At 40.4% G+C, this 26,241-nt stretch overlaps 1 protein-coding gene across 7 annotated transcripts in view; it reads right to left on the reverse strand.

Moving 5' to 3' along the window:
• SGMS2 (sphingomyelin synthase 2) overlaps nucleotides 1-26,241 on the reverse strand; it is a 106,704-nt gene that overhangs the window by 79,128 nt on the left and 1,335 nt on the right. The window lies entirely within an intron of this gene.

Genomic DNA, 26,241 nt, shown 5'->3' on the forward strand with positions numbered 1-26,241 from the left:
TTAGTCAATACAAGAACAATTAGGGTACCAGGAATAAGTGGAAAGAGGGAAGAAAAAAGAAGGAAGTGAAATAAGGGGCAGGCTAGTAGTTTTTGCAACAAATCTTGAGCAAAATAAAGGAAAATGAAGCGGAGCACCCAGAGCCCAGGGATGATGAACACCTTCTGAGGGCAGGGGCCAGAGGTGAGGGTCGAGATGTAACCTGGAGGTCCTGCAGGTAGAACCCAGGCTCTAATGGGCTGCCACAAAAATGGATGGTGATGTTGGCCAAGTAAATAAATCACCCACGTGTTTTTACATGGAGCCGCTCATGCGTGGTCAGAGGCTACCCCTCAGAGTACATGAAGGAAAGGAAAGGTCCAAGTAAACACTGTGAATGTCATTCCTAACGACCATCCTGCCATCTCTCTTGCTACCAAAATACAACCCATGGGCTTAGGAGATTTTGGACACCCCTTAATTTCAGAATATGGCACCTTCAGCCGAAGGATGAGGTGTTAGCGCATGGAGAAAGAAACGCTGAGGTCCTCCCCAAACTCTCTGAAGGTGTCTAAAGCTTGTTTTAGAGAAAAGTAAAGAATAGTTCTTATTCATCCTTGCAGAAAGCTTTATAGATAGTAAATGATCCTGATGTGGCATCACATTTCTAAACAAACAAACATATGTCAAGGAAATGCAAGCATGTGTGAGAATACACACATTCATTTTTCACTTTTTCACAGTGCTTTGATTAAACTGTGACAATGTATTCTTGGAGTTCCCACAGTGGCACAACGGGATGAGTGGCAGTGCTGGAGCCCTGGGATGCAGGTTCAATGGCCAGCCAGGCACACCGGGTTAAGGAACCAGTGTTGCTGCAGTTGCAGCTTATGTCAACACTGTGGCTCAGAGCCAATCCCCATATGCCATGGGGTGGTCAAAAAAGAAAAACAAAACAAAAAACTATAATAATGCATTAGTTGGTGAGTCACTCTAATTGAGAGCATTGGGAAATACGACGAAACCAAAAAAGCAAAGAGGCTTCCTGAGGGACAGAACATGAGCAAAGAATATTTTATTATAGGAGTTCCTGCTGTGGCATAACAGGATCAGTGTCTCTGAAGTGCTGGGATACAGGTTCATTCCCCAGCCCGGCACAATGGGTTAAGGATCTGGCATTGCCAGAGCTGTAAGTGTAGGTCACAACTGTGGCTCAGAACTTATTCCTGGCCCAGGAATGCCGTATGCCACAAGGGAGCCAAAAAATAAAGAAAAAAAGAATATTTTATTACAATCAGGAGACCTGGTATTAATCTGCATTTTAACAGTGCTAAGTGTGACCGGTAAAAGTCACGTTAACAGAGAGCTCCCATTGTGGCACAGAGAAAAGGAGTCCAACTAGGAACCATAAGGTTGTGGGTTCGATCCCTAGCCTCACTCAGTGGGTTAAGGATAGGGTGTTGCCATGAGCTGTGGTGTAGGTCGCAGATGTGGCTGAGATCCTGCTGTGGCTATAGTGTAGGCTGGCAGTTGCAGCTCCTATTTGACCCCTAGCCTGGAACCTCCATTCACAACAAGTGTGGCCCTAAAAAGCAAATAAATAAATAAATAAATAAAAGTCACTTTAATAGATCCAGCATGCAGAAAAGAACATTCAGCAAGAACATAGCTGAACTCAACAACACAATCTATTGGATCTAATTGACATCTATAGACAATTTCATCCAGTAACAGCAGAATATACATTCTTAAGCTGACTTGAGTATTCACCGAGAGAGATCACATTCTGGGCCATAAAACATGCCTCAATAAATTAAAAAGAATAAAAATTATACAATGCCTCTTTTCAGATCAAAAGGGAATTACATTAGAAGTCAACAATGAAAGGTAGTTGGAAAATCCCCAAATGCTTGGAGATTAAATGACACATTTCTAATTAACACATGAGTCAATAAAGAAATTGAAAGATAAATTTTTAAATATTTTGAACTAAATAAAAATGAAAATACAACTTATCAGAATTTGTGGATACAACAAAAACAAAGGGAAATTTACAGCAATGAGCACATTTTAGAAAAGAACTAAAATCATAATCTAAGCTTATACTGGAAAGAAACTGGAAAAAGAAGAGCAAATTAAGCCCAAAGTAAATAGAAGAAAAGAGATAATATAAAATTAGAGCATAAATCAATGGAATTGAATATAGGAAATCAAGAGAAAATTAATGAAACCAAAAGCTGGTTCTTTGAAAAGATCAATAAAATCAACAGGTCTCTAGACAGGCTAAGAAAAATAAGAAAGAATATAAACTACTAGTAACAGAAATAAAAGAGAAGACATCACTGATCATATCTCACACATTACAAGAATAATAAAGGGATACTATGAACGTATCTATGTCCACGAATTTAATAACATAGGTAAAATGGACCAATTACTTCAAAGACAAAATCTGCCAAAACTCACACAAGAAACAAGTCATCTGCATAAGCCTATACCTATTAAAGAAATTGACCCAATAAATAATATCCTTACAAAGTAGAAAGCACCAGTCCCAGATGGGTTCACTGATGAATTCTACCAAATATTTAAGGAAGAAATTATACCAATTCCCTATAATCTCTTTTTTTTTTTCTTTTTGTCTTTTTCTAGGGCTGCTCCTGCGGCATATGGAGGTTCCCAGGCTAAAGGTCTAATCAGCATATGGAGGTTCCCAGGCTAGGGGTCCAATCAGAGCTATAGCCGCCGGCCTATGCCAGAGCCACAGCAACACGGGATCCGAGCCGTGTCTGCAACCTATACCACAGCTCACAGCAATGCTCGATCCTTAACCCACTGAGCAAGGCCAGGGATCGAACCTGCAACCTCATTGTTCCTAGTCAGATTTGTTAACCACTGCACCAAGACGGGAACTCCAATTCCCGCTAACCTCTTATTCCCTCTGCTTCTACTTCCTAATTCATTCTATGAGGCCAGCATTAATCTAACAAAATCAGACAAACATAATACTAGAAAACTACACACCACCATTTTTTATGGACATGGATGCAAAATCCCCAACAAAACATCAGAAACTGAATCCAACAACACAAAAAAATAATTCTACACCATCACTAAAATGAGATTTATATAAGGTATGTGTGAAATCGGTTATCATGGATCCATCACATCAGTAGCTTAAGAAGAAAGATCACATGATCATATCAAAAGATGCAGAAAAAGCATTTGGCAAAATCCAGCATCCATTTGTGGTAAAAAACTCTCAGTCAGCAAGGGAGAGAGGGAAAATTCCTCAACTTGATAAAGAATATCTACAAAAAGCCCACAGCTAATATCATACTTAATGGTGACAGGCTCAAAGCTTTACCACTAAGATCAGGAACAAGGTAAGGATGTTCCTTCTCCCCACTGCTTTTTAACATCATACTGGAAATCCAAGCTCATACAATTAGATAAGAAAAGGAAATTAAAAATATAGAGATTGAGAAGGAGGAAATAAAACTATCGTTGTTTCATAGACATCATCTATGCAGAAAATCAGAAAGAACTGAAAAAAAAAAAAAAAACCTTCCTAGAACTAATAAGTGAAGCTAGCAAGACTGCAGGATACAAGGTTAATAAGTGAACATCAACCACTTTCTCATGTGCCAGCAATGAACAACTGGAGTTTGAAATTTAAAATTCAATACTATGTGTATTAGCACTCTCCCCAAAATGAAACACTTAGGTATCAATCTAACAAAATGTATATAAGATCTACATGAGGGAAACTACAAAACTGATGAAACACATCAAAGAAGAACTAAATAAATGGAGAGACGGTCCATGTTTACAAATAGAAAGACTCAATGCTGTTATGATGTCAGTTCTTCCTAACTTGAACCATAGATTCAAAGCAATCTCAATCAAAATCCTAATAAGTTATTGTGTGGACACTGACAAACTGATTCTAACTTTACATGGAGAGACAGAAGACCTGAAGAGCCAATTTTGAAGAAGAACAAAGCCAGAAGACTGACATGACCTGACTTCAAGCCTTACTATGAAGCTACAGGCATCAAGACAGCCTCACATTGGTGAAAAAAACAAACAAGTCAATGGGACAGAATAGATAGTACAGATATAGACCCACATAAATAAAGTCAACACATCTTTAGCAAAGGAGCAGGGGCAGTATCTTGGAGCAAAGACAGTCTTTTCAATAAATGGTACTGGAACAATTGGTCATTGACATGAGAAAAATGAATCTAGACACAGATCTTATATCCTTCACAGAAAATAAACTCAAAATGGATCACAGGCCTAAGTGTAAAGTGCACAACTATCCAATTCCTAGAAGATAGCATAGGAGAAAATCAGTTGACCCTGGGTATGGAGATGACGTTTTTTGTTGTTGTTGTGTTTGTCTTTTTGTCATTTCTTGGCCTACTCCTGCGGCATATGGAGGTTCCAAGGCCAGGGGTCCAATCAGAGCTGTAGCCGCCAGCCTACGCCAGAGCCACAGCAACATGGGATCTGGGCCGTGTCTGCAATCTACACCACAGCTCACAACGCTGGATCATTAACCCACTGAGCAAGGCCAGGGACCGAACCTGCAACCTCATCGTTCTTGGTTGGATTCGTTAACCACTGAGCCATGACAGGAACTCCCTGGAGATGACTTTTTTGATACAACAGTTAAAAGTACAATCCTTGAAAGAAATCATTGATTTAAGCTGGACTTCACTAAAATGAAAATCTTATGCTTTGCAAAAAAGGCAGTGTCAAGAGCATAAGAAGAAAAGTAACAGACAAGGAAAAAATATTTCTAAGAGACACATCTGATAAAGGACTATTCTCCAAAATATACCCAAAACTCTTAAATCTCAACATTAAGAACACAAACAACTTAATTAATAAGTGGGTCTAACATCTGAACAGATCTCACCAAAAGAAGATGTAGAGATGACAAACAGGCATATGAAAAGATGCTTCACATCATATGTCACAGGGAAATGCAAATTAAAATGGCAACGAGATACCACCACACCCATCAGGAGGGCCAAAATCTGGAGCACCGACAACACCAAATGATGGGGAGTATGTGGAGCAGCAAGAACTCTCATGAATTGATGGTGGAAATGCAAAACGGTGCAACCACTTTGGAAGACAGTCTAGTGATTTCTTACAAAATTAAATACACTTTTTACCATATGATCTAGCAATTGTGCTCTCTGGAATTTATGCAAAGGAGCTAAAAACTTGTGTCCACACAACAACCTGTACCCAAATGTTTACAGTGGTTTATTCATAACTGTCCCAGACTGGAAGCAGCCAAGACGTCCTCCAACAGGTGAAAGGATAAACTGTGATACATCCATACAATGCAATATAGTTCAGGGATAAAAAGTAATGAACTATCTCAAGCTACAAAAAACCATGGAAGAATTTTAAATGCAAACTGCTCAGTAGAAGAGCCAATCTGAAAGGGCTACATACTACATAACTCCAACTACATGGCATTCTGGAAAAGGCAAAACTACAGAGAGAATAAAAAAGATCAATGGTTGCCAGGGGTTGGATAAAGGGAAAGGAGGGATAAACAGGTGAAACACAGGGGATTTTTAGGGTGGTGAAACTATTCTATATAATACTGTAAACAATGGCTATGTCATACATTTGTCAAAACATATGGAATATACAAGAGTGAACCCTAATGTAAACTATGGACTTTATTTAATAATAATGTATCAACACTGGCTCATCAATTGTAACAAATATACCCCATTAATGCAAAATATTAATAGGGGAGACTGGGTGAGAAGGGGGATGGCATATGAGAGCTCTGTACTTTCTGTTTAATAGCTCTGTAAACCTAAAATTGCTCCAAAAAATAAAGGCTATTAATTTACAAAAAAGTACTTCTCAGAATTACCTATAGTAAACTCATTCATTTTAAAGATATATTTGAGGGTAATTTTTCAAAAATAAAAACAAGAAATACTCCAAATATTGTGATTTCACCTGTAAAGCGACAATCGAAAATTAATACCCCCCCCCAATATGTTCTTTAAGGACAATGACAATTTGCTCAAACACAACCATGGATCTAAATCTGCCTTCTAATTCAAAAGCACTCAAGCCTTTTAAACATAGAGAGCATTCTAAGCACTGCTTAATGTTGATGAAACAACATTTGTGGTCAGGGCAGCACTCCATTTTGTGGTATGATGGATTTGGACCTGTAATTCCATCTCTGCCCCCACAGTTTTCATAGTCTATGTACATATTCATTCCAACAGATGTGAAGATGATGCTTTGTGTACCAAATGACAGGGCACACTTTATCCTGCTGAAATTAAAGGCTTCATTCAGGGTGCAGCACTTAGCACAAATCTGCAGCGTGCCATTTGCAAACTTGTACCCTGATGAAACTATACCTAAGACTTGCTTTCCTTCCAAAATGACATTTTTAGGACATCCCTTAATAGCAGTCTCATCGCCAAAGACGCACTTTAATGCAGTTCCATAAGTGGGGAGTTCCCAAGCTGCCTGCCTCAAGGAACCTTAGTACCAAGAGCCTGGCCATCAGCTAAAAAGATGCAGCTCATATGAGATGGATCTGCCAATAAGACATAAATTCGACTACAAAGATAACAGCCAAGACTCAAAAGACATTTTTTCAGCCATTTGCAAATTTCCAGGTAAGTTTTTACACTGTGATTTTAAATTAAAACATCTTGATTTCAAACAGCATTTGAATTATATCTACAGTTCAGAACTGTACAAAAAACCACGTGCAAATGACCTGGTTGGTTACCCTAAGAACTTTTTGGGAATCTTACTTTTCAGTTTTAACCCAGAGGGTGCAAGACCTTTGAGCCTTTTCTGGTGAAGGCACCCTTGGAATGGATGGAGATAGACCCTAAGGACTCGACCTCAGAGCTCCACCTCCAATTTCCCGTGCAGTCACACCCTCTGCTCATTCAGCTTCTCAGGGACAACCGTGTCCATGGCAACTCACAGCTGACATCACACTACTTCCCTTTCCAGACACAATATTTAGAAACTATTGGTAACACTTGTGGTTTATAAACAAATACTTAATAATAAAGCTGGCTCATCAGACAGCAATATTTGTTAAATGGGTTATGTTTAAATAGTCAATTCAAATCTGCATTGGAATATAATCTCATTTAAATGAATAAAAATGTGTTTGAGGACAAGTGATTCCAAAAAAGCATTTTGTCAACATTTCCTTCTTTTTAAGTTTCACGTTGAATGGGATCAAAGGAGTCTTAGAATTCAAAAATAGCTAGTTAATTACTTGTATGAAAAAGTGTGTATGTAGCCAACCTTAAGACTATTTTTAAAAACGGTGTTTTAGAAGCAAGGTTCGAGTACCTCACTCAGAACAAACAAACAAAAAAAATTCAGCCTCATCTTTTTTAATGATGGCAGTGCAGGGCAGGAGCTCAAGTACTTGGCAAACGGAGTAAAAAGAATGGAAATGAAACTGAGGGTCTAATACTCCACATTACCTTTAGTCTTCTGTCTTCTCTACAACCATTTAGAAAGAACTTTTACCAATTACATCTTTTGGCTGTTGTTTATAATTTTCCTGCTACTTGCTTACCCATTAAAGGCAACTGAACAGAAAGAACAGAAATGAAACTTAGGGGCAAAAAGAACGGAAATGAAACTTAGGGTCTAATACTCTACATTACCTTTAGTCTTCTGTCTTCTCTACAAAAGAACAGAAAATACCACTGTTGGATCAAGATCCTTAAAGAAAAACTGAGATCTATATGTGATGAGTGGTCAACGAAGAAACTAAAAGGAAGCAGTCACTGCAAAACGTATTAAGTTTGTTTGACAGACTGAGACTCCCTCCAAAAATCATGGAGGCACAACTGGAAATTCCAAGACCGTTCATTAAGACAGGTATACCTTACTCTAGTTTCTATGATGGCAAGATAACTAAAACTAGCTTGAGCTAAATTTCTCTCTCATACACACACACATACACTAACACATGGACAGATACACAGAGAAAGATCCAGAGTATGGCTTCCTTCTCCTATTCGAATCAATGAATCAATTCGCTGCCTTCCTAACATAATAATCACATGAATTACCCTTGATAAGCTCATGTCCTTCTGATATGTATAACCTCATCTTTAACGACAAAAGAATCTCACTGATAAAGCACAGTTATATCACTCGCTTAATTTCCTTCTTTGTAAAAGGTTATTTGTATTCTCTATCTTTAGTTCACTTTTCTCCTGAATTCCTATAAAGTTGTCTTTGTAGACAAATGTTGTGCTGCCTCTGAAACACAGAAGCAATTATTAATCAGATTTTCTCTTTTTATCCCCATTAGAAGCACCCTTGTCATGATAATTATCATGCTGCAGTAAAGTATGAGACAGAAGAGTGTGTCAAATTAATCTTCCTAAGATTGCAGCTTTGTGCATATCCAAATCTTCAGGCTGTGCAATAAAACCTGAATTCTTCCGACAATCACCACCTTACTGAATCTGCTCCTTACCAAGAGCGTCCAGAAATGGCATCTAACTGGATTAGAGACTGATTAGCAACTTCCTAGTAGTCTTAGTTTCTTCAGCTAAATAAAAAATTAGACTAACTAGACCACTTAAGGATTTTTTTTTCATGCTTTACTTCCCACATTTTTATTTCACCCTTGTCAACCTCATGGAAGATTTTTAAGTGTCATGGTAAGTGCCATCTATTATCATGTTGTCCTTACTAGAGATGGTTCTCTGCTTCAAAGAACTTAAAATCCAGTTGAGGATCCAAGGATACTATGCTAACCCAATAAAAGCCTACTTCGGACAGTCCTAAAATGAGGTCTGCAGATAGTAACTGATAGGGTGTGCATTCTCAGGATGAAAGTGAGTGCTCTAAGGACGGAAAAAATGGCTTGTGGTCCTCCGAAGGGCATTAAAATTTCTCAAGGGGAGGAAATGGTTAAGAAAAACCTGTCAAAAAGGCAATATTTGGGAGTTTCCGTTGTGGCAGGGTAGGTTAAGAATCGGACTGCAGCAGCTTAGGTCACTGCAGACCTGCCCTGGAGCAGTGGGTTAAAGGATCCAGATTCAATCGCTGCCTGGGAACTTCCATATGCTGTGAGTACAGCCATTTTTTTTTTTTTTTTTTTGAAAAGGCAATAACTGAAAAAAGAAATAGGTAGAGAAAACTGATAGAGGAACCTAGACAGAGCTTTTTTTTTTTTTTTCCTCTAATTTAGGGCAACCCATGGCATATGAAAATTCCCAGGATAGGGGCTGAAATGGAATTACAGCTACTGGCTTACACCACAGCCACAGCAACACAGGATCTGAGCCACATTTGCCACCTACCCATGGCATATGAAAATTCCCAGGATAGGGGCTGAAATGGAATTACAGCTACTGGCAGACACCACAGCCACAGCAAAACAGGATCTGAGCCACATTTGTCACCTACACCACAGCTCATGGCTTCACTGGATCCTTAACCCACTGAGTGAGGCCAGGGATTGAACCCGCATCCTCATGGATCCTAGTAGGGTTTGTTAACCACTGAGCCATGAAGGGAACTCCAACAGAGCTTCTTATTTGCTCTGTATCTGCTTCCTAATTGGCTACATTACCTTGAACAAATTATTTAACCCGATTCACACCTTGGTGTACCACCAACATCATAGATTTTGCCTGGATTAACAATTATAAATGATCAGTATCTTTTCAACCTTCACTTCTCAACTTTAATGTTCCTTCCTCAAAGGAATCCTTTCCTGACCACTCTCTAAAGTAAGTCTCCTTCAAAAACGGAACCCTCCTACACTCTTAGTGGGAATGTAAATTGGCACAGCCACTATGGAAAACAGTATGGAGTTTCCTTAAAAAACCAGAGTTACCATATGATCCAGCAATCCCACTCCTGGGCATATATCCAGAAAAAACCCATAATTTGAAAAGATACATGCACCCCCCAATGTTCACTGAAGCATTACTTACAATAGCCAAGACATGGAAGCAAACTAAACGTCCATCAACAGAAGAATGAATAAACATAGGTACACATATACTATGGAATTTTACTCAGCCATAAAAAAAGAATGAAATAATGCCATTTGCAGCAAGATGGATGGACCCAGATATTGGGTTAAATGAAGAAAGTCAGACAGAGAAAGACAAATACCACATGATTTCACTTATATGTGGAATCTAAAAAAAATGACACAAATGAATGTGTTTACAAAACAGAAACAGACTCACAGACTTCAAAAACTTATGATTACCACAGGGAAAAGGTAGGGGGAGGAATAAATTAAGAGTTTGGGAATTAACATATACATACTACTATATATAAAATAGATAAGCAACCACAACCTGCTGTATAGCACAGGGAATTTACTCATATTCTGTAATGACCTATGTGAGAAAAGAATCTGAAAAAGAATGGATACGAGTTCCCATGGTGGCGCAGTGGTTAACGAATCTGACTAGAAACCATGAGGTTGCGGGTTCGATCCCTGGCCTTGCTCAGAGGGTTGGGGATCCGGCATTGCCGTGAGCTGTAGGTTGCAGACGCAGCTTGGATCCTACGTTGCTGTGTCTCTGGCATAGGCCGGTGGCTACATCTGATTAGACCCCTAGCCTGGGAACATCCATATGCTGAGGGAGCGGCCCAAGAAATGGCAAAAAAAGAAAAAGAATGGATATATATGTAGGATTCAATCACCTGGCTGTACACCTGAAATCAACAACACTGTAAATCAACTATACTCCAATACATGAGTTTCCATTGTGGCTCAGGGGTTACAAACCAGGCAGTATCCACGAGGATGAGGGTTTGAGCCCTGGCCTCACTCACTGGGTTAAGGATCTGTTGTTGCTGTGAGCTGTAGTGTAGATTGCAGACAAATATGGCATTGCTATTGCTGTGGCTGTGGTGTAGGCTGGCAGCTGCAGCTGCAGCTCCAATTTGATCCCTAGCCTGGGAACTTCCACATGCCATGGGTGCAGCCTTTCTAAAAAAGAAAAAACAAAACAAAACAAAACTATACTCCAATATAAAATTAAAAATTAAATTAAAAAAAATAAAAGTCTCCCTCTGATTCTCTCTCAGCACTGTTGATCCACTTTCACAATTTGTAATGTATACTTACTTCCTGGTTTTGCTGGACGTCTCCCACACTGGGTGGGAGGCTCCACCAGGGGATGGACCGTTGTTTTCAGCAGTACACCCTGCCTGGCACAAAACAGGTGCTTGCTGGTTGTTACCAAGCCCTTCCCCTTGACCAATGTGTATTCGTTCGACATACTGAAGGGTGTGCCAGGGCTGTTTCCTAGAGATTAACTGCAAGAGATGGCCTTCAATAGTCGTAATTCACTTTCTTTCAAAAAACCACTCTGAGGTCCCCTTGGCTCCAGCGCACACCTGCCAGAAATCTCCCCAAGGACTTTTGATCAATTACAAAAACCTTTAGTTATGATTTTCAGAGTTTTTTCAATAATAAACTTGATACTAAGGATTAGGAAAGAAATGTACGTATTTCTTAAATGCAAGATTGACTATCAAAATAGCACTTTAAAAAAACCCCAGAAAACAAAAAGGAGTTCCCGTCGTGGTTCAGTGGTTAATGAATCCGACTAGGAACCATGAGGTTGCAGGTTCGATCCCTAGCCTTGCTCAGTGGGTTAAGGATCTGGCGTTGTGGTGAACTGTGGTGTAGGTCACAGACTCGACTCAGGTCTCATGCTGCTGTGGCTGTGGCATAGGCCAATTGGATCCCTAGCCTGAGAACCTCCATATGCCATGGGTGTGGCCCTAAAATGCAAAAAAACACCAAAAAACAAAACCATAAAACAAAAGAGCACTTTTCACTCATATAAGGGTCCAAGATATTAAAAGATTTTTTGTTGCTTACTCCACATTTATTGCTTTCCTTTTGGGTGTATCAATAATGGAACTGCTAACAGAGATGAGGCAATGGCACAGTCCAGGACATACACCCATTCCACATGCAAATTCTAATGTGAACAAGAGGTGACATATGTATTGGGCAAAGGGAAACAAAACTTGACATATGGGAAGTCATTTCAAATCACAACAGCTAATACTGGGATGATATCACCCCCTGAAAATAGAGCCTGCCCATCTAGGAGGAGCCAGGTCAGGTGTTATTACAGTCAAATGGATCTTAGAAAAAAATATTACATGAGGAAACCAGAAAGATAAAGTCTTCTGATGTGCTTACAACAACAACAAATAACTGTCGACTGCATCAAGACATGTGGCAAGTTCCAAACTATAAGTTTAGTTGGAAAAAGTAAAAACCAGATATATATGTGTATATGCGTACGCATGTGTGTATATAATCCACCTATATATCCATATCTATATACATGTTATATGGATTAAAACAAAAATATATAAAATACTTGATTCCCTTAGTTTTCTATTAAATGTGGTCTTTAATGAAGGTGACCATGTACTTTAACATCCTAACCAGGCCAGATGTGAGTGAAAGAGAGACTTACTAATAATCACGCCAGGACGAGATGTATACTGGGACTGTCCTGGGCAAGTCAAGACACACAATCACCTGATTTATAATAAAGTCCATGGAAAACTGCAAGATTTCATGAACTACAAGTCAGATGAACAATATTAAAATGTGTCTCCTGGAGTTCCCGTCGTGGCTCAGTGGAAACAAATCTGACTAGGAATGAAGCATAAGGCTGCCGATTCTATCCCTGGCCTCACTCAGTGGGTTAAGGATCTGGTGTTGCTGTGAGCTGTGGCGTAGGTGGCAGCCGCAGCTCAGATCTTGCGTTGCTCTGGCTGTGGCGTAGGCTGGCAGTTGCAGCTCTGATTCAACCCCTAGCCTGGGAACCTCCATATGCCACGGGCACAGCCCTAAAAAAGTGTCTTCTTTCATAAAGTTAAAAAAAAAAAAAGGTTTTAAGAAGTGAATTTTAAAAGCTAAAGTCTGCAAAAGATTTTGTCCATATGAAGCAACATCTTATTAAATAAAAGATATAAATTAAAGAATGAATAGTAAAGAATGAATAGTAAAGAATGAATAGTAATGAATAGTAACTTTCATAAAGTTAAAAAAAAAGGTTTTAAGAAGTGAATTTTAAAAGCTAAAGTCTGCAAAATATTTTGTCCATATGAAGCAACATCTTATTAAATAAAAGATATAAATTAAAGAATGAATAGTAAAGTGTTAATATAAGGCGTTAATCTCTACAAGGGCCAGAAGCTTAAATTAATATTTTCTTTAGTTAAGAAATCCAATCCTCTCTAAGAACATAAGCCAACCCATATAGACATCTCTGCACCACAGTCTCTAGTACCGCTTAGTTATTTCTGTTACTAGGAGACATCTGTACAATAACAAAATTTATATCCTTCTCTTGCTTCTATTCTTCCACCTAAAGGAATAATCCTCCATTATTAGCAATACACTTAATATCTCCACAGCAACTAGTATAATTGGGGTGTTGCAACAGGAGGATAATGAAGTGGAAAACAAAGTGAGAGAAGTAGTGTAGAGAAAAAAAAAAAAAAAAAAAACAACTTCCACACAGCCTTGGTAGGAAAATAACTACCAAGATGAAAAAAGAAAACTTGCTAAAGAGAACCCTTTTGAGGTTGTTTGAGTCACTACTAAGTCTTTATGGTAACTCAATTATTTAGTGAGGCAAATAAAATTTCCAAAACGATCACCTGTATGGTAGAACACGTGCAGACGGCATCGCCCAAGGAACCCTGAGGTGGGAAAGAGATGAGGTTTCTGAAATAGGTAAGTGGACTTTCTGGAGTTCCTGTCGTGGCGCAGTGGAAACGAATCTGACTAGGAACCATGAGGTTGCATGTTCAACCCCTGGCCTCGCACAATGGGTTAAGGATCTGGCGTTGCCGTGAGCTGTGGTGTAGGTCGCAGATGTGGCTCAGATCTTGTGTTGCTATGGCTGTGGCATAGGCTGGCAGCTGTAGCTCCAATTAGAGCCCTAGCCTGGGAACCTCCATGTGCCACAAGAGCGGCTCTAAAAAAAAAAAAAAAAAAAAAAAAAAAAAAAAAAAAAAAAAAAGGAAGTGGACTTTCACATGTTTTCACACATGGCTCCCAAGAAAGTATAGGGTACATGGTTCACATAAAATGTCTAAGAAGGCACCAGAGCTGAGCAAGCCTTCCAAATCAATCATTGGCAACTGGTGGGAGGGGGGAGGGCAGTCCCAGCCCAAAGATACCCTCAGCCCAGGCCAGACAGTGGCTATTGAAGAAGAGGGTAGCTGACTGAAAATCAGAAAACCTGGGCTCTTCATCCACTTCTGCCAGACACAATACAGGAGTAAATAACTGGAAAAAGCAAGATTTGAGAATACTCATTAATTTAGAAAACATGTGTTGAGTGCCTAACTCATGCTAGGAAATAAAAAAAAAATTTTTTTTTAAGTATAAATTACAATATGGTAGTCTAGCGACAGAGAAAGGCCTAACTACTATTCTGGAACAAAGAGGGGTCACCTAGCCCATGGGGGTGAAGTACAGAAGGGAGAGAGTGGGGAAAGCTCCCTGAAGGGGATGCTGGAGATCAGTTACAGTTGTGCTTTAAATCATTCTTCTAAAAAGTGCAACAAGATCACCATGTAAATGAATCCTCCACATTGTAAAACCCAAGGAACACGGTGTTCTCATCTTAACTCCTCAAGAACTTACAGCAGAACTGACTGCTCCATCCTGCCTTAAATGCTTGATTTTGTCAGCATGTGGAACCCTGCTCTGCTGGTCCTCCTCCTACCTCACTGGTTACTCCCTGGTCTCCTACTTCATCTATTTATTAACGCTGTTATTCCTCAGGGCCTGGTCTTTCCCTCTTCTCTGCCCACAAAATCTCTCGAGGTGATTCTAGATTTCCCATCACTTTAATATTCCACTTCTATGCTGATACCCTCCAGCCCTGATCTTGTCCCCGAGTGAAGTGCTCAGAATCACGGCTGGCCATTTGACAACTATCACCGCTAAGACGACTGACAGTCAACTCAAAGCAAACAATGGCCAAAACAGAACTCTAATCCCTACAACCTCCTCACCACTAAAAACCCGGAGTCCTGCTTGTCTTCTCCTGCTCTGACATGTCATCCATCCAAGTCTATCCATTAAGTTCGTTATGCTATCTCCAAACCGCTGACATCTATCCACTGCTCTCCACACGGCGGTACTGTCACCTGCTCCAGCTCACATCATTTTCCATGAAGAATGTTGTCAGCAGCTTCCTAATGGGTCTCCTTGCTTCTACACGTGCCCCCTTCTACTCCACTCTGCCTAGCAGACACAGGGGCCGGTTCCAAACAAATCAAACCATGGGCCTCTCCTTAGATCACTTCACAATGCCTTCTCATTGCATTTGGAAGAAGACTCATAGGCCTTAAAAAGTTTGCAGCCCACACTCCCTACCGAGTCCTGCCTGCCTGGCCACCTTCTCCTTCCCCGCCCTCTCCAGCTCAGATGCTGCGGCCAGATGGACATCCCTTCCTTCCAGACACTTCCCCTGCTCCCTCTGCAGATGCCTTCTCACCCTTCACATCTCAGTCCAAGTCCAACCCCCCTCGAGAAATTTTTTCTCACTCTGCCAGGCCAGGCTTCCCCAGTCACTCCCAATGTTTCCTTTGAAGAACTGGTCCACATCTGAGAAGATCTCATTAATTAGTTTCACTTGCTCATCATCTGCTCAACTTCCCTTTTCAGCACTTTTTCCTCTCAATACATAAACTCAATCTCCGTTAAGGGTAAAAATTGTAACTATCTCTTGCTCACTGAATCCCTAGAATCAAGAATAAAGTCTAGCACTTAGCAAGAGTTCAAAGATTGTGTTGAAGGCATCAATCAATTTTAGGAGGAACTGAGGAGGCCTTGGGCAAGTCTCAGCTATCTGTATAGCAGAGGATAGTCAAGACTTGTTATGAAATCCAAAGCAACCTATCTTGAGAACCTGGTGAGAACAGTGGCTGGGGGAATTTCTACTATGAAATCCTCCACTATGATTTCCTTCCTCTGCATTTAGTTATTTTTCCACACAAAACTGTACTCCCTCCTCCCCTCTCTCCCTCTGCCCCCTCCCCCCTCGTCTCTCCCTCTCACACTGTGCCTGTGTTCTAATCTTACCTGTTCCTAGCAGGCTGATAATTGATATCGAGTAATGATTTCTCTCATCTAGGTTTTACAGTGGCCTTGTCACAATAAACAACTGAACAAAAGCACTAATTAGTAAGCAACATCATGTATATTAACAGGGCAAGGAGAGGGGGAAGAGGCTGGTGGATAAACAGGCACGCGGTGAGGCGACGCTGAGTGGAAGCAAGTTGGGTCAGGCTCTGGAGCTGAGACCCAGGGCAGATGCTACTAAACACATCCCACTGTATCAGAACTCACAAAGGCAGAGGAGTAGCCATCTTCCCTACACGCATGAATCTAATAATCCAAATACATCGTGTATAGGCCAGACACACCTCCTGGCATGGAAATTCACAGATTTACATTACAGATAACCTTAGAGAGATTTGTTTCACTGTACCATTCAGCCTGTTCACTTGTTCCAGCAAAGGCATCAGAACCAGTTTTATCCTGTGCTCGCTAAGGTGACTTCATGATGTAGTTGTTTATAAAATCCAACACACCAAAGCCACTGGATGGCAACTGGTAAAGGACAGTTCTAAGGATAACCTCAGATTCATGTAGCCCTAAAAAGTGACTCCAAATATGCTTTCTCCATGGTTTTAAGAATTTCCAATTTTTTCTACTTCTATACAAAACAGATTCTTCCCTCTAGAAACTGCTCTATATATTTACACCAACCAGCTAGTATGCCAGCCATATTTCTTTAAAATTACCAACATTTCCTTCTTAAGCAGAAAAATTCTCGAGATTTTATTTCTGACACCGGTGCTATTTCTATATGACACAGAAGGGAGACCCTTAACGGATGCAAGCTGTCTGCAAATCACAATGTAAGGCTGCTGTTAGAGGATTCCTTTAAAAAATAAACAACAAAGCCGCATCTATTACGATCATTCTTGCTATTTTTAATTTCCATAAATGACCTGTTGATTCCAAGATATTGTCTACTCAAGGATCTACAACCCTCTAGGTACATAGTACAGATGACCCAATGAATGATACCACCTTTTATTTATGTAATTCATGACAATTTGGAAATCCCTTGTATAGAAGTGCTCTTTCAAAGAATTTGTTGTAACATTGCTAGGCAAGCAGAGCAGCTCTGATGCTCGAGTGGTTCAGCTTGCGCAGGAATCAGTAAGACTTCTTTTCTTTTTTGCCAAAACCCCGATACTGTCATTTTAAATATTTACCAGGTATAAAAATGTATAGAATAATCAAGTTAACCCCCTCTGCCCCAAAGTGGTTCAGTTTACATGCAAAATAGCCCCCAAAAGGTAAACACTTGCTACACGTGACATGTCTACACAATAAATCATGAGATTAAGCAGCTCTTTCACAGGACTGGCATAAGGAACAAATCAAAGCACAGACTATTCTAGTAACCCTCTATTAATTTCCTGTTGCTGCTATATAAGTCACTGTAAATGTAGTGGCTTAACACAACACAAATTTCTCTTCTTATAGTTCTAGAAATCAAAAGTCCAAAATAGGTCTCAGGGGGTTAACACTGAAATGTCAGTAGGGCTATGCTCTCCTTTCTAGAGGCCCAGGGGAAAATCTATTTTCCAGCCTCTATAGCATCTTAGAGATTACTGCATGCTTTTCTAGGCTCGTGGCCCCCTTTTATCTTCAAAACCAACCATGGCCATATTTGAATCTTTCTCATGGTGCCGACTCTGATTCTGACTCTTCCTCACTCTTCCACCTATATAACAACTCTTGTGATTATACTGGGTCCACCCAGATAATCCAGGATAGTCTCCATATCTTAAATCAGCTGATGAGCAACCTTAATTTCCCCTTCCAAGTAACATAACTGATTCCAAGCGTCTGGGGATTAGGATGTGAACATCTTTGGGGCTCTATTATTCTGCCCACTACTGTCTCCAGGAGTAATTTGAAACGTTCAAAGAAACCTCACATGTACAAGCTATTCTTCTCCAATAAGGACTTCTCAACATTTTAATTTACCATAGGTGAAAGCCCTAAAACTTAAACAACTCTTAGAGCAGCAGGAATAGATTGCAGCTGAGTGTAGTGATCAGCAAACTGGAGGGATGAATGCATTGCTCCTTTCCCAGACTCAACATCAGGCCTGACTGAATCCTCACAAGCATTTTAGAGAGAAATGTCTGACAGTACCACATTGAAAATTAAGCATCAACATCTTTCAATAGCAACATGGAAATGTATTACCTAGTTGTATCCTCCACATGGTAAACCATAAGGAGTTGATAGCATGTTTGAACAGGTGTGATGTTTCCTTTGCTAAAACTGCAAGTGCAAAGACACAAATGAGGCCCAAACGGAGATGCATGAGAGATTCCACAATCAACAGTGCGGTGGTTAGACTTTGCAGCCAAACTGTCTGCTTTTGAAACCGAATTCTGCCTCGTTCTAGCTTCATGACCTTAGGCAAGTGACTTAACCTCTCCATGTCTCAAATGAGGACATATATATATATATATATATATATATATATGTATTTTTTGGTTGCACCTGCAGCATGTGGAAGTCCCTGCACCAAGGATCGAACCTGCACTGCAGATGCAACCTGCATCACAGCTGTGACAACACTGGATCCTTAACCAGCTGCACTACATGGGGACTTCCATCAAATGAGGATTCTTAAAATGGGGATAATACGATCTGCCGCAGAGTGTTTAAGGAGAAATAGATGAGTAAGGAGTTCTAAGTGCTCAAAACAAACCCTGGCACACAATGAGCGCTTTAAGTATTTGATAAGTAAAATTGTAAATGTTCCCACTTGCTGCTTATAAGCTGCCAACCAAACTATATACCAAGGGAGTGTACTTCTCAGCACTAACTCATCATAGAGGATATACCATATACATAAATTGTGCATATATATACATACATATCATATAGGATATATGACACAGAATATAGAATAAATCATGTATAACACACATATGAATTTAACAGAAACAGTGCCTACTGTTGCTACTAAAGTTTGGTAGCAATTACTGGGGTGGTAATAACTGGATGGTTAAATAACTAGCAGATCAAATGCAAATCTCTGAGAACAGTAGCAGCTGTGTTAAAGACACCGTCTTTGGGGCCTCCTAAAGAAAGACGCGCAGCATACTGTCCGGGAAGGACAGTAGGGTCTGTGATTCTTAATGGCCCTGGTCTTTTCTGGGACAGTGCTGCTCATGGTACAATACTCCTCAGAAGGCTGAGCCCTGTGGGGACAGTGGCGGTTGTGCTCCCTAACGCTACCAGCATCTGCTGAGAGGGCTGGCATATTGTGACGGCAGCTTGGAAAGCTTTTCAGCATTCACAACTGATGTTATATACTTCTTACCAAAGTTCTTGAACTCAATGGCAGTGGACGACCAATTTCAATAATTTTATTTTGGAGTTCCCTTGTTGGCACAGTCGGTTAAGGACCTGGCACTGGCACTGCAGCAGCTCAGGTCACTGCTGGGGTATGGGTTCAATCTCTGGCCCAGGAACTTCCACATGCTGCAGGCACGACCAAAAAAATGAAAATAATAACAACTCTATTTTAGCCCTGAAGGAAAGGAGGAGGGGAGGGTGTCAGAAAGGATCCTATAATACAGGCAAGATGTGACAAACAGCTATTCTATTACAAGAAAAATGCCTTACCTTCATGAGAAATAATGAATAACAATTTGATCTGTGAGATGATAGGAATGAACTCTTTGTTTTAAAAACTAGAGGTACAGCCTACATGCAAAAAATGATCGTTGAGCCACCAAATATGAACCCAGCATTATCCTCGGTGTTTTACACACATAAAGTAATATAATTCATAGTCGCCTTAGGAAGTAAATACTATTTTATTCCCATTTCACAGCCAGGAAACGGAGGTCCATCAGACGAAGTTGCTCGTGGTCCCCTAGCAGAGTGGGGCGGTGCTGCAACGTTCAAGTTGGCCGAAGCCTGCGGACCTTCACTTCTCAGGCCTCACTTCATGACCTGAAGGCCACGCAGACCAGAGAGACATTCAGGAGATGCAGTGGGAGACATACAATCCCATATCAAAATACAGCCCCCACTCCTGCCATCCCTCCAAAGCTAGTGGGGAGATTACAGGAAGCCTAGGGGGATGCTGGGCAGGGTGTGGGCACGAGGATCAGCTGGCCCGGGCTTCAAATCCCGGCTCCACTTCCGAGCAGCTCTGCACCCTCGAGGACATTCACTTTTCTAAACTGTTTCCCTATTTCCACAGTGAAAATAACACCATTTTGCAGGGCTGTGTGAGGATAGAGAATTTGATGTAGTTGCCTCTAGAACCCATCTCAGAGTATCTACCATTACTGAACCATCACTGTGCTACCAAAGTATCTCCAGCTTCAGGGTCTGGTGAAGCTTGGAGAACCAATTCCAACATCTGGCGTCTTTCTCGTTAAAAGGTGCAGCTTCAAAAAAAAAAAAAAAAAAAAAAAAAAAAAAAAAAAAAGGAGTTCCCATTGTAGCTCAGTGGTTAACGAATCCAACTAGGAACCAAGAGGTTGCGGGTTCAATCCTTGCCCTTGCTCAGTGGGTTAAGGATCCAGCATTGCCGTGAGCTGTGGTGTAGATTGCAGACACGGCTTGGATCCCGCGTGGACCCCTAGCCTGGGAACCTCCATATGCCGCGGGAGCAGCCCTAGAAAAGGCAAAAAGACAAAAAAAAAAAAAAAAAAAGTGTTCCCTATCACTGCGGCGGGTCACTCGGGGGTTACACGGGGAGGAGTGGGGGTGGGGGGCTCACCTTCATTTTCAACCACTGCTGCCAGTCTCTTCCTGAAGGGTCTCCACTTCTCACATGAGGTGGGCTGCTATCTAAAGGTATCCCTCCTTGGCATCTCAATTAGCTAAGTGGCCCCTGATCCTAAACCACTTCCTCTTTAATCCTTTTTCCTACCCCTAAATGAAAACTCACTCCTTCACATTTCCTCTTAACTCAGACCACCTACTTAAAATACTTGCAGGTGAAGAAAGCTTACCCCACTGGGTGGGGTGGTGGTGAAGAGGGGTCTTCCCAGGGTGGTCCTCCTCAGCAGAGCAGGTCAGAGCAGGCCCCTAACATACATTTTCACCATTTTCACCCTCGCCAGGCCAGAGCCTCCAGGATCCCACATGACCCAGTTCCAACAGTGGGAGCCAATGCCCAGCAGGCCTTGGAATTAGGTATGACCTTCAAAGGGACACAGAATCTGCCTTTGGCACATCTGCATCTTTCTTTCTACACTTGTTTTCCACCTCCAGGGATACTCCTCCCTTGAGTTCCTCTCATCTGTGGAAAAGCTTTTCAAAAGTCTCTTTTTTTAAACTTTACTCATTTATTTTTGGCCATACCCGCAGCATGTGGACGTTCCCAAGTCAGGGACTGAACCTGCACCACAGCAGCGACAATACCGGAAACGTAATCTGTTGAGCCCCGAAGCATCGCTCCAAAAGTTTAATTCTTATCATGTATTTTGTATTTCTTGCTTTTTCCTTGTTAGAGCCACACCTGGGGCATAAGGACGTTCCCAGACTAGGGATCAAATCAAAGCTAAAACTGCTGCCCTATGCCACAGACACAGCAATGCCAGATATGAGCCGCATCTGTGACCTACGCCACAGCTGACAGCAATGCTGGATCCTTAACCCACTGAGCGAGGCCAGGGATTGAACCCGAATCCTCATGGACACTATGAGGTTCTTAACCTGCAGAGCCACAAGAGAAACTCTGTATTTTGTATTGCTAATCATCTTCATTGAAAAGAGGTAATTAAATTCCAGAGGTAGATACTCATACCCTGGTTTTCCAAAAATATGATGCCTCCAGGTCCATGGTTTCCACTGGCTAGCAACTTGCCCTTATACAGATAACTCAACAAGCACTTTTTCCATGTAGGCAAGTCCTGCCTGGTAAACTCAGTTAAGAATGCCCTAAGGTGGGTATTTCAGGCTCCTTCTCCATTTTGCCTGAGGCCAGCCCTGACATTTGGCCATCTCTTTCCACAGTCAAATGTACCACAGGAAATGAAGCTTAGCACAGGTTCTAAGAGGCAGAGAAGTGACACTTACCTGAAAGGCCGTTCCAGTGCCTTCAATGGATTTGACTTTTAGTAGCTAGCTATCTTCTCTGACACTTTGGCTTCAAATTTGTTCTCTTTCATCTCCTTTTATTCCTTCCTCTTTAGCAATTTCAGTATGTGGCTTTATTCTTTTTAAATAATACAAGGGGTATATTGCGAGAAAAGCTATAAATATAAGGTAAACACTCAATCCAGTTATTGCTGCTTTAAAAAAAAAATCTAAAACTTTTGTTTGAAAGTTTTAAGTGACACTATCAAACTAAAGACACAAAACTGTAAAGGTGAATTTAATTTTAGTCTTTTTCTTGGCCATACCCTTGGCATGCCAAAGTTCCTGGGCCATGGATCAAACCTGCACCACAGCAGCAACCTGAGCTACAGCAGTGACAATAACCGATCTTTACCCCACTGAGCCATCAAGGAACTCCCTAAGGCTAAATTTTAAATTGTAAGCAAATCATCAAATTAGGGTTTGGCAGTAGAGAAAACCAATCAGTGCATACTATTTATACTTTTTTTTCTTTTTCTTTTTAGGCCAAACCTGTGGCATATGGACATTCTCAGGCTAGGGATCGAATTGCAGCTGCAGCTGCCAGACACAGCCAAGCCAAAGCCACATGGGATCTGAGCTGCATCTGCGACCTATACCACAGCTCATGGCAACACCAGATCCTTAACCCACTGAGCGAGGCCAGGGATCAAACCCAAATCCTCATGGACACCAGTCGGGTTTGTAGCCAGCTGAGCTGCAGTGGGAACTCCCTATACTTTAATTTTATTTCCTGTTTCTTCAAATTCTGTTTTGAATTAAAAGTCATTGTTAGGAATCAATACATTGACCTGATCTGGGTTTCTGTAGGAAGATGCTGACCTGAACACCACTCATATTCCAACATCAAAACCATGATGGTGTTCCCATGTGGCACAGCCGGTTAAGGAGTCTACGTTGTCACTGCAGTGGCTTGGGTCACTGCTATGGTGTGAATTTGATCCCTAGCCAGGGTGCAGCCCCAAACAAACAAACCAAACCTAAGAATAAAGTAATTAGTATTGGAAATGGAAAGACAAACCTAAAATAAAAGTAAAATTTTGACTCAGGATAGCAAAAACGGTCTATTTTAGTAAAACTTGAGAAATGCTTAAATGAAGAAATGCTTTATACCTATAATGAAAACTAGCTAATGGGTATTTCTTGCCCTTTCATTAAATCAACTGGAAAATGTCTCACCTATAATACACTTTTCAGGAGTGCAAACAAGAGATTTTTTTTTTAAGGTAACCTATTTAAAAGTGATGGCATTTATTCTAAACCTGAACGATAAATCTGCTAAATGCAATATCTGCAAAATGTAACTTGTCTATCCTACTGGGTACTAAGGAGGCAAACTGTAGAAGTAGAATTTCCCTTCTGCCTGGTAAAGTTAGCACTGCTCCATTCTGCTGTATTTCCCCACAAAAGAAGTTCAGCTTTATGGCCAATAACAATAATACAAACACAAATAGTTCTTTAAGAAAGTCTCCGTGTTCCGGTTTTCATCAGATAAATCCCTTGAGTAACGAGCTACTGACCTATTGTGCAGCCCCACAGAGAATGTTGATCCTATTGCTGAAATCTTAAGAGGAACACTAAAGGAACACAGAAATTAGAACAAATCTTTGAGAGAAAAGAGAAAGTTTTCTAATTCTGAATATGCCTTTTTAAAAAGGCAGGTAAATTAAAGATCATAATAATTCACTTTTTAAAATGCAATGCAAAGAAATGACTAAAATAGGAGTCCCCGTTGTGGCACAGTGGGCTAAGAACCTGACCCTAGGTGCAGAGGCTTGGGTTTGATCCCTGACCCAGGAACTTTCATTTGCAGTTGGTGCAACCATTAAAAAAAAAAAAAAAAAAAAAAGACTACAATAATCATGGATGTGCGCTATAGCTAGAAGGATACTCAGTGCAGAGTTGTTTAAAATAGAGAGAACTGGAAACTATCCAACAACAAGAGATTGATTAAATCGAGATACAGCCATACAATTGAAAACTATAAAAGATGTTGTTTAAATGTATTTTAGTGATAGAGATGCCCATATGTGGGTGAAAAAAAGTTAGAAAACAGGATGTGGAGAACGAACCTAGTTTTGTAGAGAACAATTTTCTAGCTTGTAACTTCAGGACAGTTATTTAATTTCTCTAAATCAGTCTTTTCCTCCATAATCGCATCTACCTCATAGGGCTGGAGTGAGGATAACAGGAGATTTGGTGTATATGTAAAATAGTGGCACGTTGCCTGGACCACAGTAAACACAATACGTATACAGTACTTCTCTAGAGGTGCGAAAGACTCTGTGGATGTAACACTAAGTGATTTTCTGGGTGGTGGTGAACTTGTTTACCTTGTACTTTTAAACTTCTACAAGTAACATACTACTTATAATATGGGGAAAAATAAATGAAATGCTACTAACAGTGATTATTCTTTTAAAAATCTACAACAGTGCTTTCTTTGCTCACAGTACATAAATCTTAGCCAAACTGATTTTACCCTTTAGATTTCACTGAAACTAGTTTGCTCTAAATTTAAAGTTATTTAACTTAAGGGCTAAATTTGTCTATAATATTTTTATTGGGTAAAGCAAGGCATACTTGGAGTGTTCAGCCTCAGAACTTAGAAGCTCCAATTCAATACCCATTACAAAGCCAGAAGATCTCAAATTATCAGTGGGAGGTAGCCAATCACAGCCTAACCACTTCTAGTTTCCTCCCAACTCCCTACCCCTGTCCTTCTTTTTGACTCTTTTTTTCCTCTCCATAATCAAAGATGAGGGGATTTTTCTGCCAGTGCAGTTCCCAGTGCATCCTTCATCTTAGCATTGCTAGTACCTAGCATTGTGGCTGGAATATAGTAGGTGCTCACTAAATGTTCACCAACTGAATAAATGATATCAGTAATTCAGGATAGAGGCTTCAAATCCCCCATAAGATTAGATAAAGTTGGACAGGCTACTCTAGTCTGAAACTGTCTAGAATTCTCAGTAATCCTTCCTTAAAAGAACAATATCTCACTTCAAAGTATCGCTTCGTTAAAAAGTTCTCACTGTCTATTTTAATAGATGTATGATTATTTCTGCTTCTTCCCTATATTTTGTTTAAAGTTCCACAAGAATTCCAGAGGGTTTAATTGCGCAAAGTAACACAGCCAGCAAGTTACCACTCAGATAGCCTGAGGTCTTCTGGATTCTGATGCCCAAGATCTCTAAATTACACTGTGAAAAAAAAAATTTTTTTCCCTGTGACCTTTAACCCTAAAAGTTGTTGCAAGTACAGTAAGAACAAATGTTTTCAATAATACCTGGGCAAATGCTCCCTATCCCTCCAAATATTTCCTAGGGGCTTTTATAAGATTCCATGAAAAGAGAAACTGACAGGAGGCAGCAACCCAAAGGTGTCCATGTGTTTCCCTCTAAGGTCAGAAGTCAACCAGCTTTACTTAAAAATGAAACTAGCGAAAACAAATTAAATATTAACTCATTTAAAACAAAACAAAACAAAACAACACTTCAACCAAAACAGCAGCATACCAAGGACCGCTTATTTTTTAAAAAGGAAAAAAAAAAAATTAAGGGTAAAGTTAGAGAGTTCCAATCTTCCTCCAAATCCCTTTTGTCAATTTCTGCCACTACTCTAACTCTGTCTAAACAGTGAATGGCAGTTCCCCTGATATGGAGTGGAAACCAAAAATCTTTTCAGGTGTTCACACAGAAGCCTTTAACTTCCTGAAGACATCACTTCAGACTCTGAGGAACTTGCCAAAGGATTCCACATGCTAAACCTCAGCCCACCAGGTTTATAAGTAGGAAATTTTGTGAAAATTAACTGGTGATTACCCAAGCCGGCTGAACACACTGTTTATTCATATACAAACTGTTAAAATTTGTTCAGGTCTGCTTTGTGCCTGACATTATGAGAGGTCCTCTGACCTTTAATCCTCATTACTGTGCTCTGAAGTAGTTATAGTCCCATTTTATTGGTTCAGA

The sequence above is a fragment of the Sus scrofa genome, chromosome 8 (assembly GCF_054392235.1).
Source record: "Sus scrofa isolate SSC_HxYL_T2T_F1_AM1 chromosome 8, Sscrofa_HxYL_maternal_Yorkshire_Landrace_v2.0, whole genome shotgun sequence".
Lineage (NCBI taxonomy): Eukaryota > Metazoa > Chordata > Mammalia > Artiodactyla > Suidae > Sus > Sus scrofa.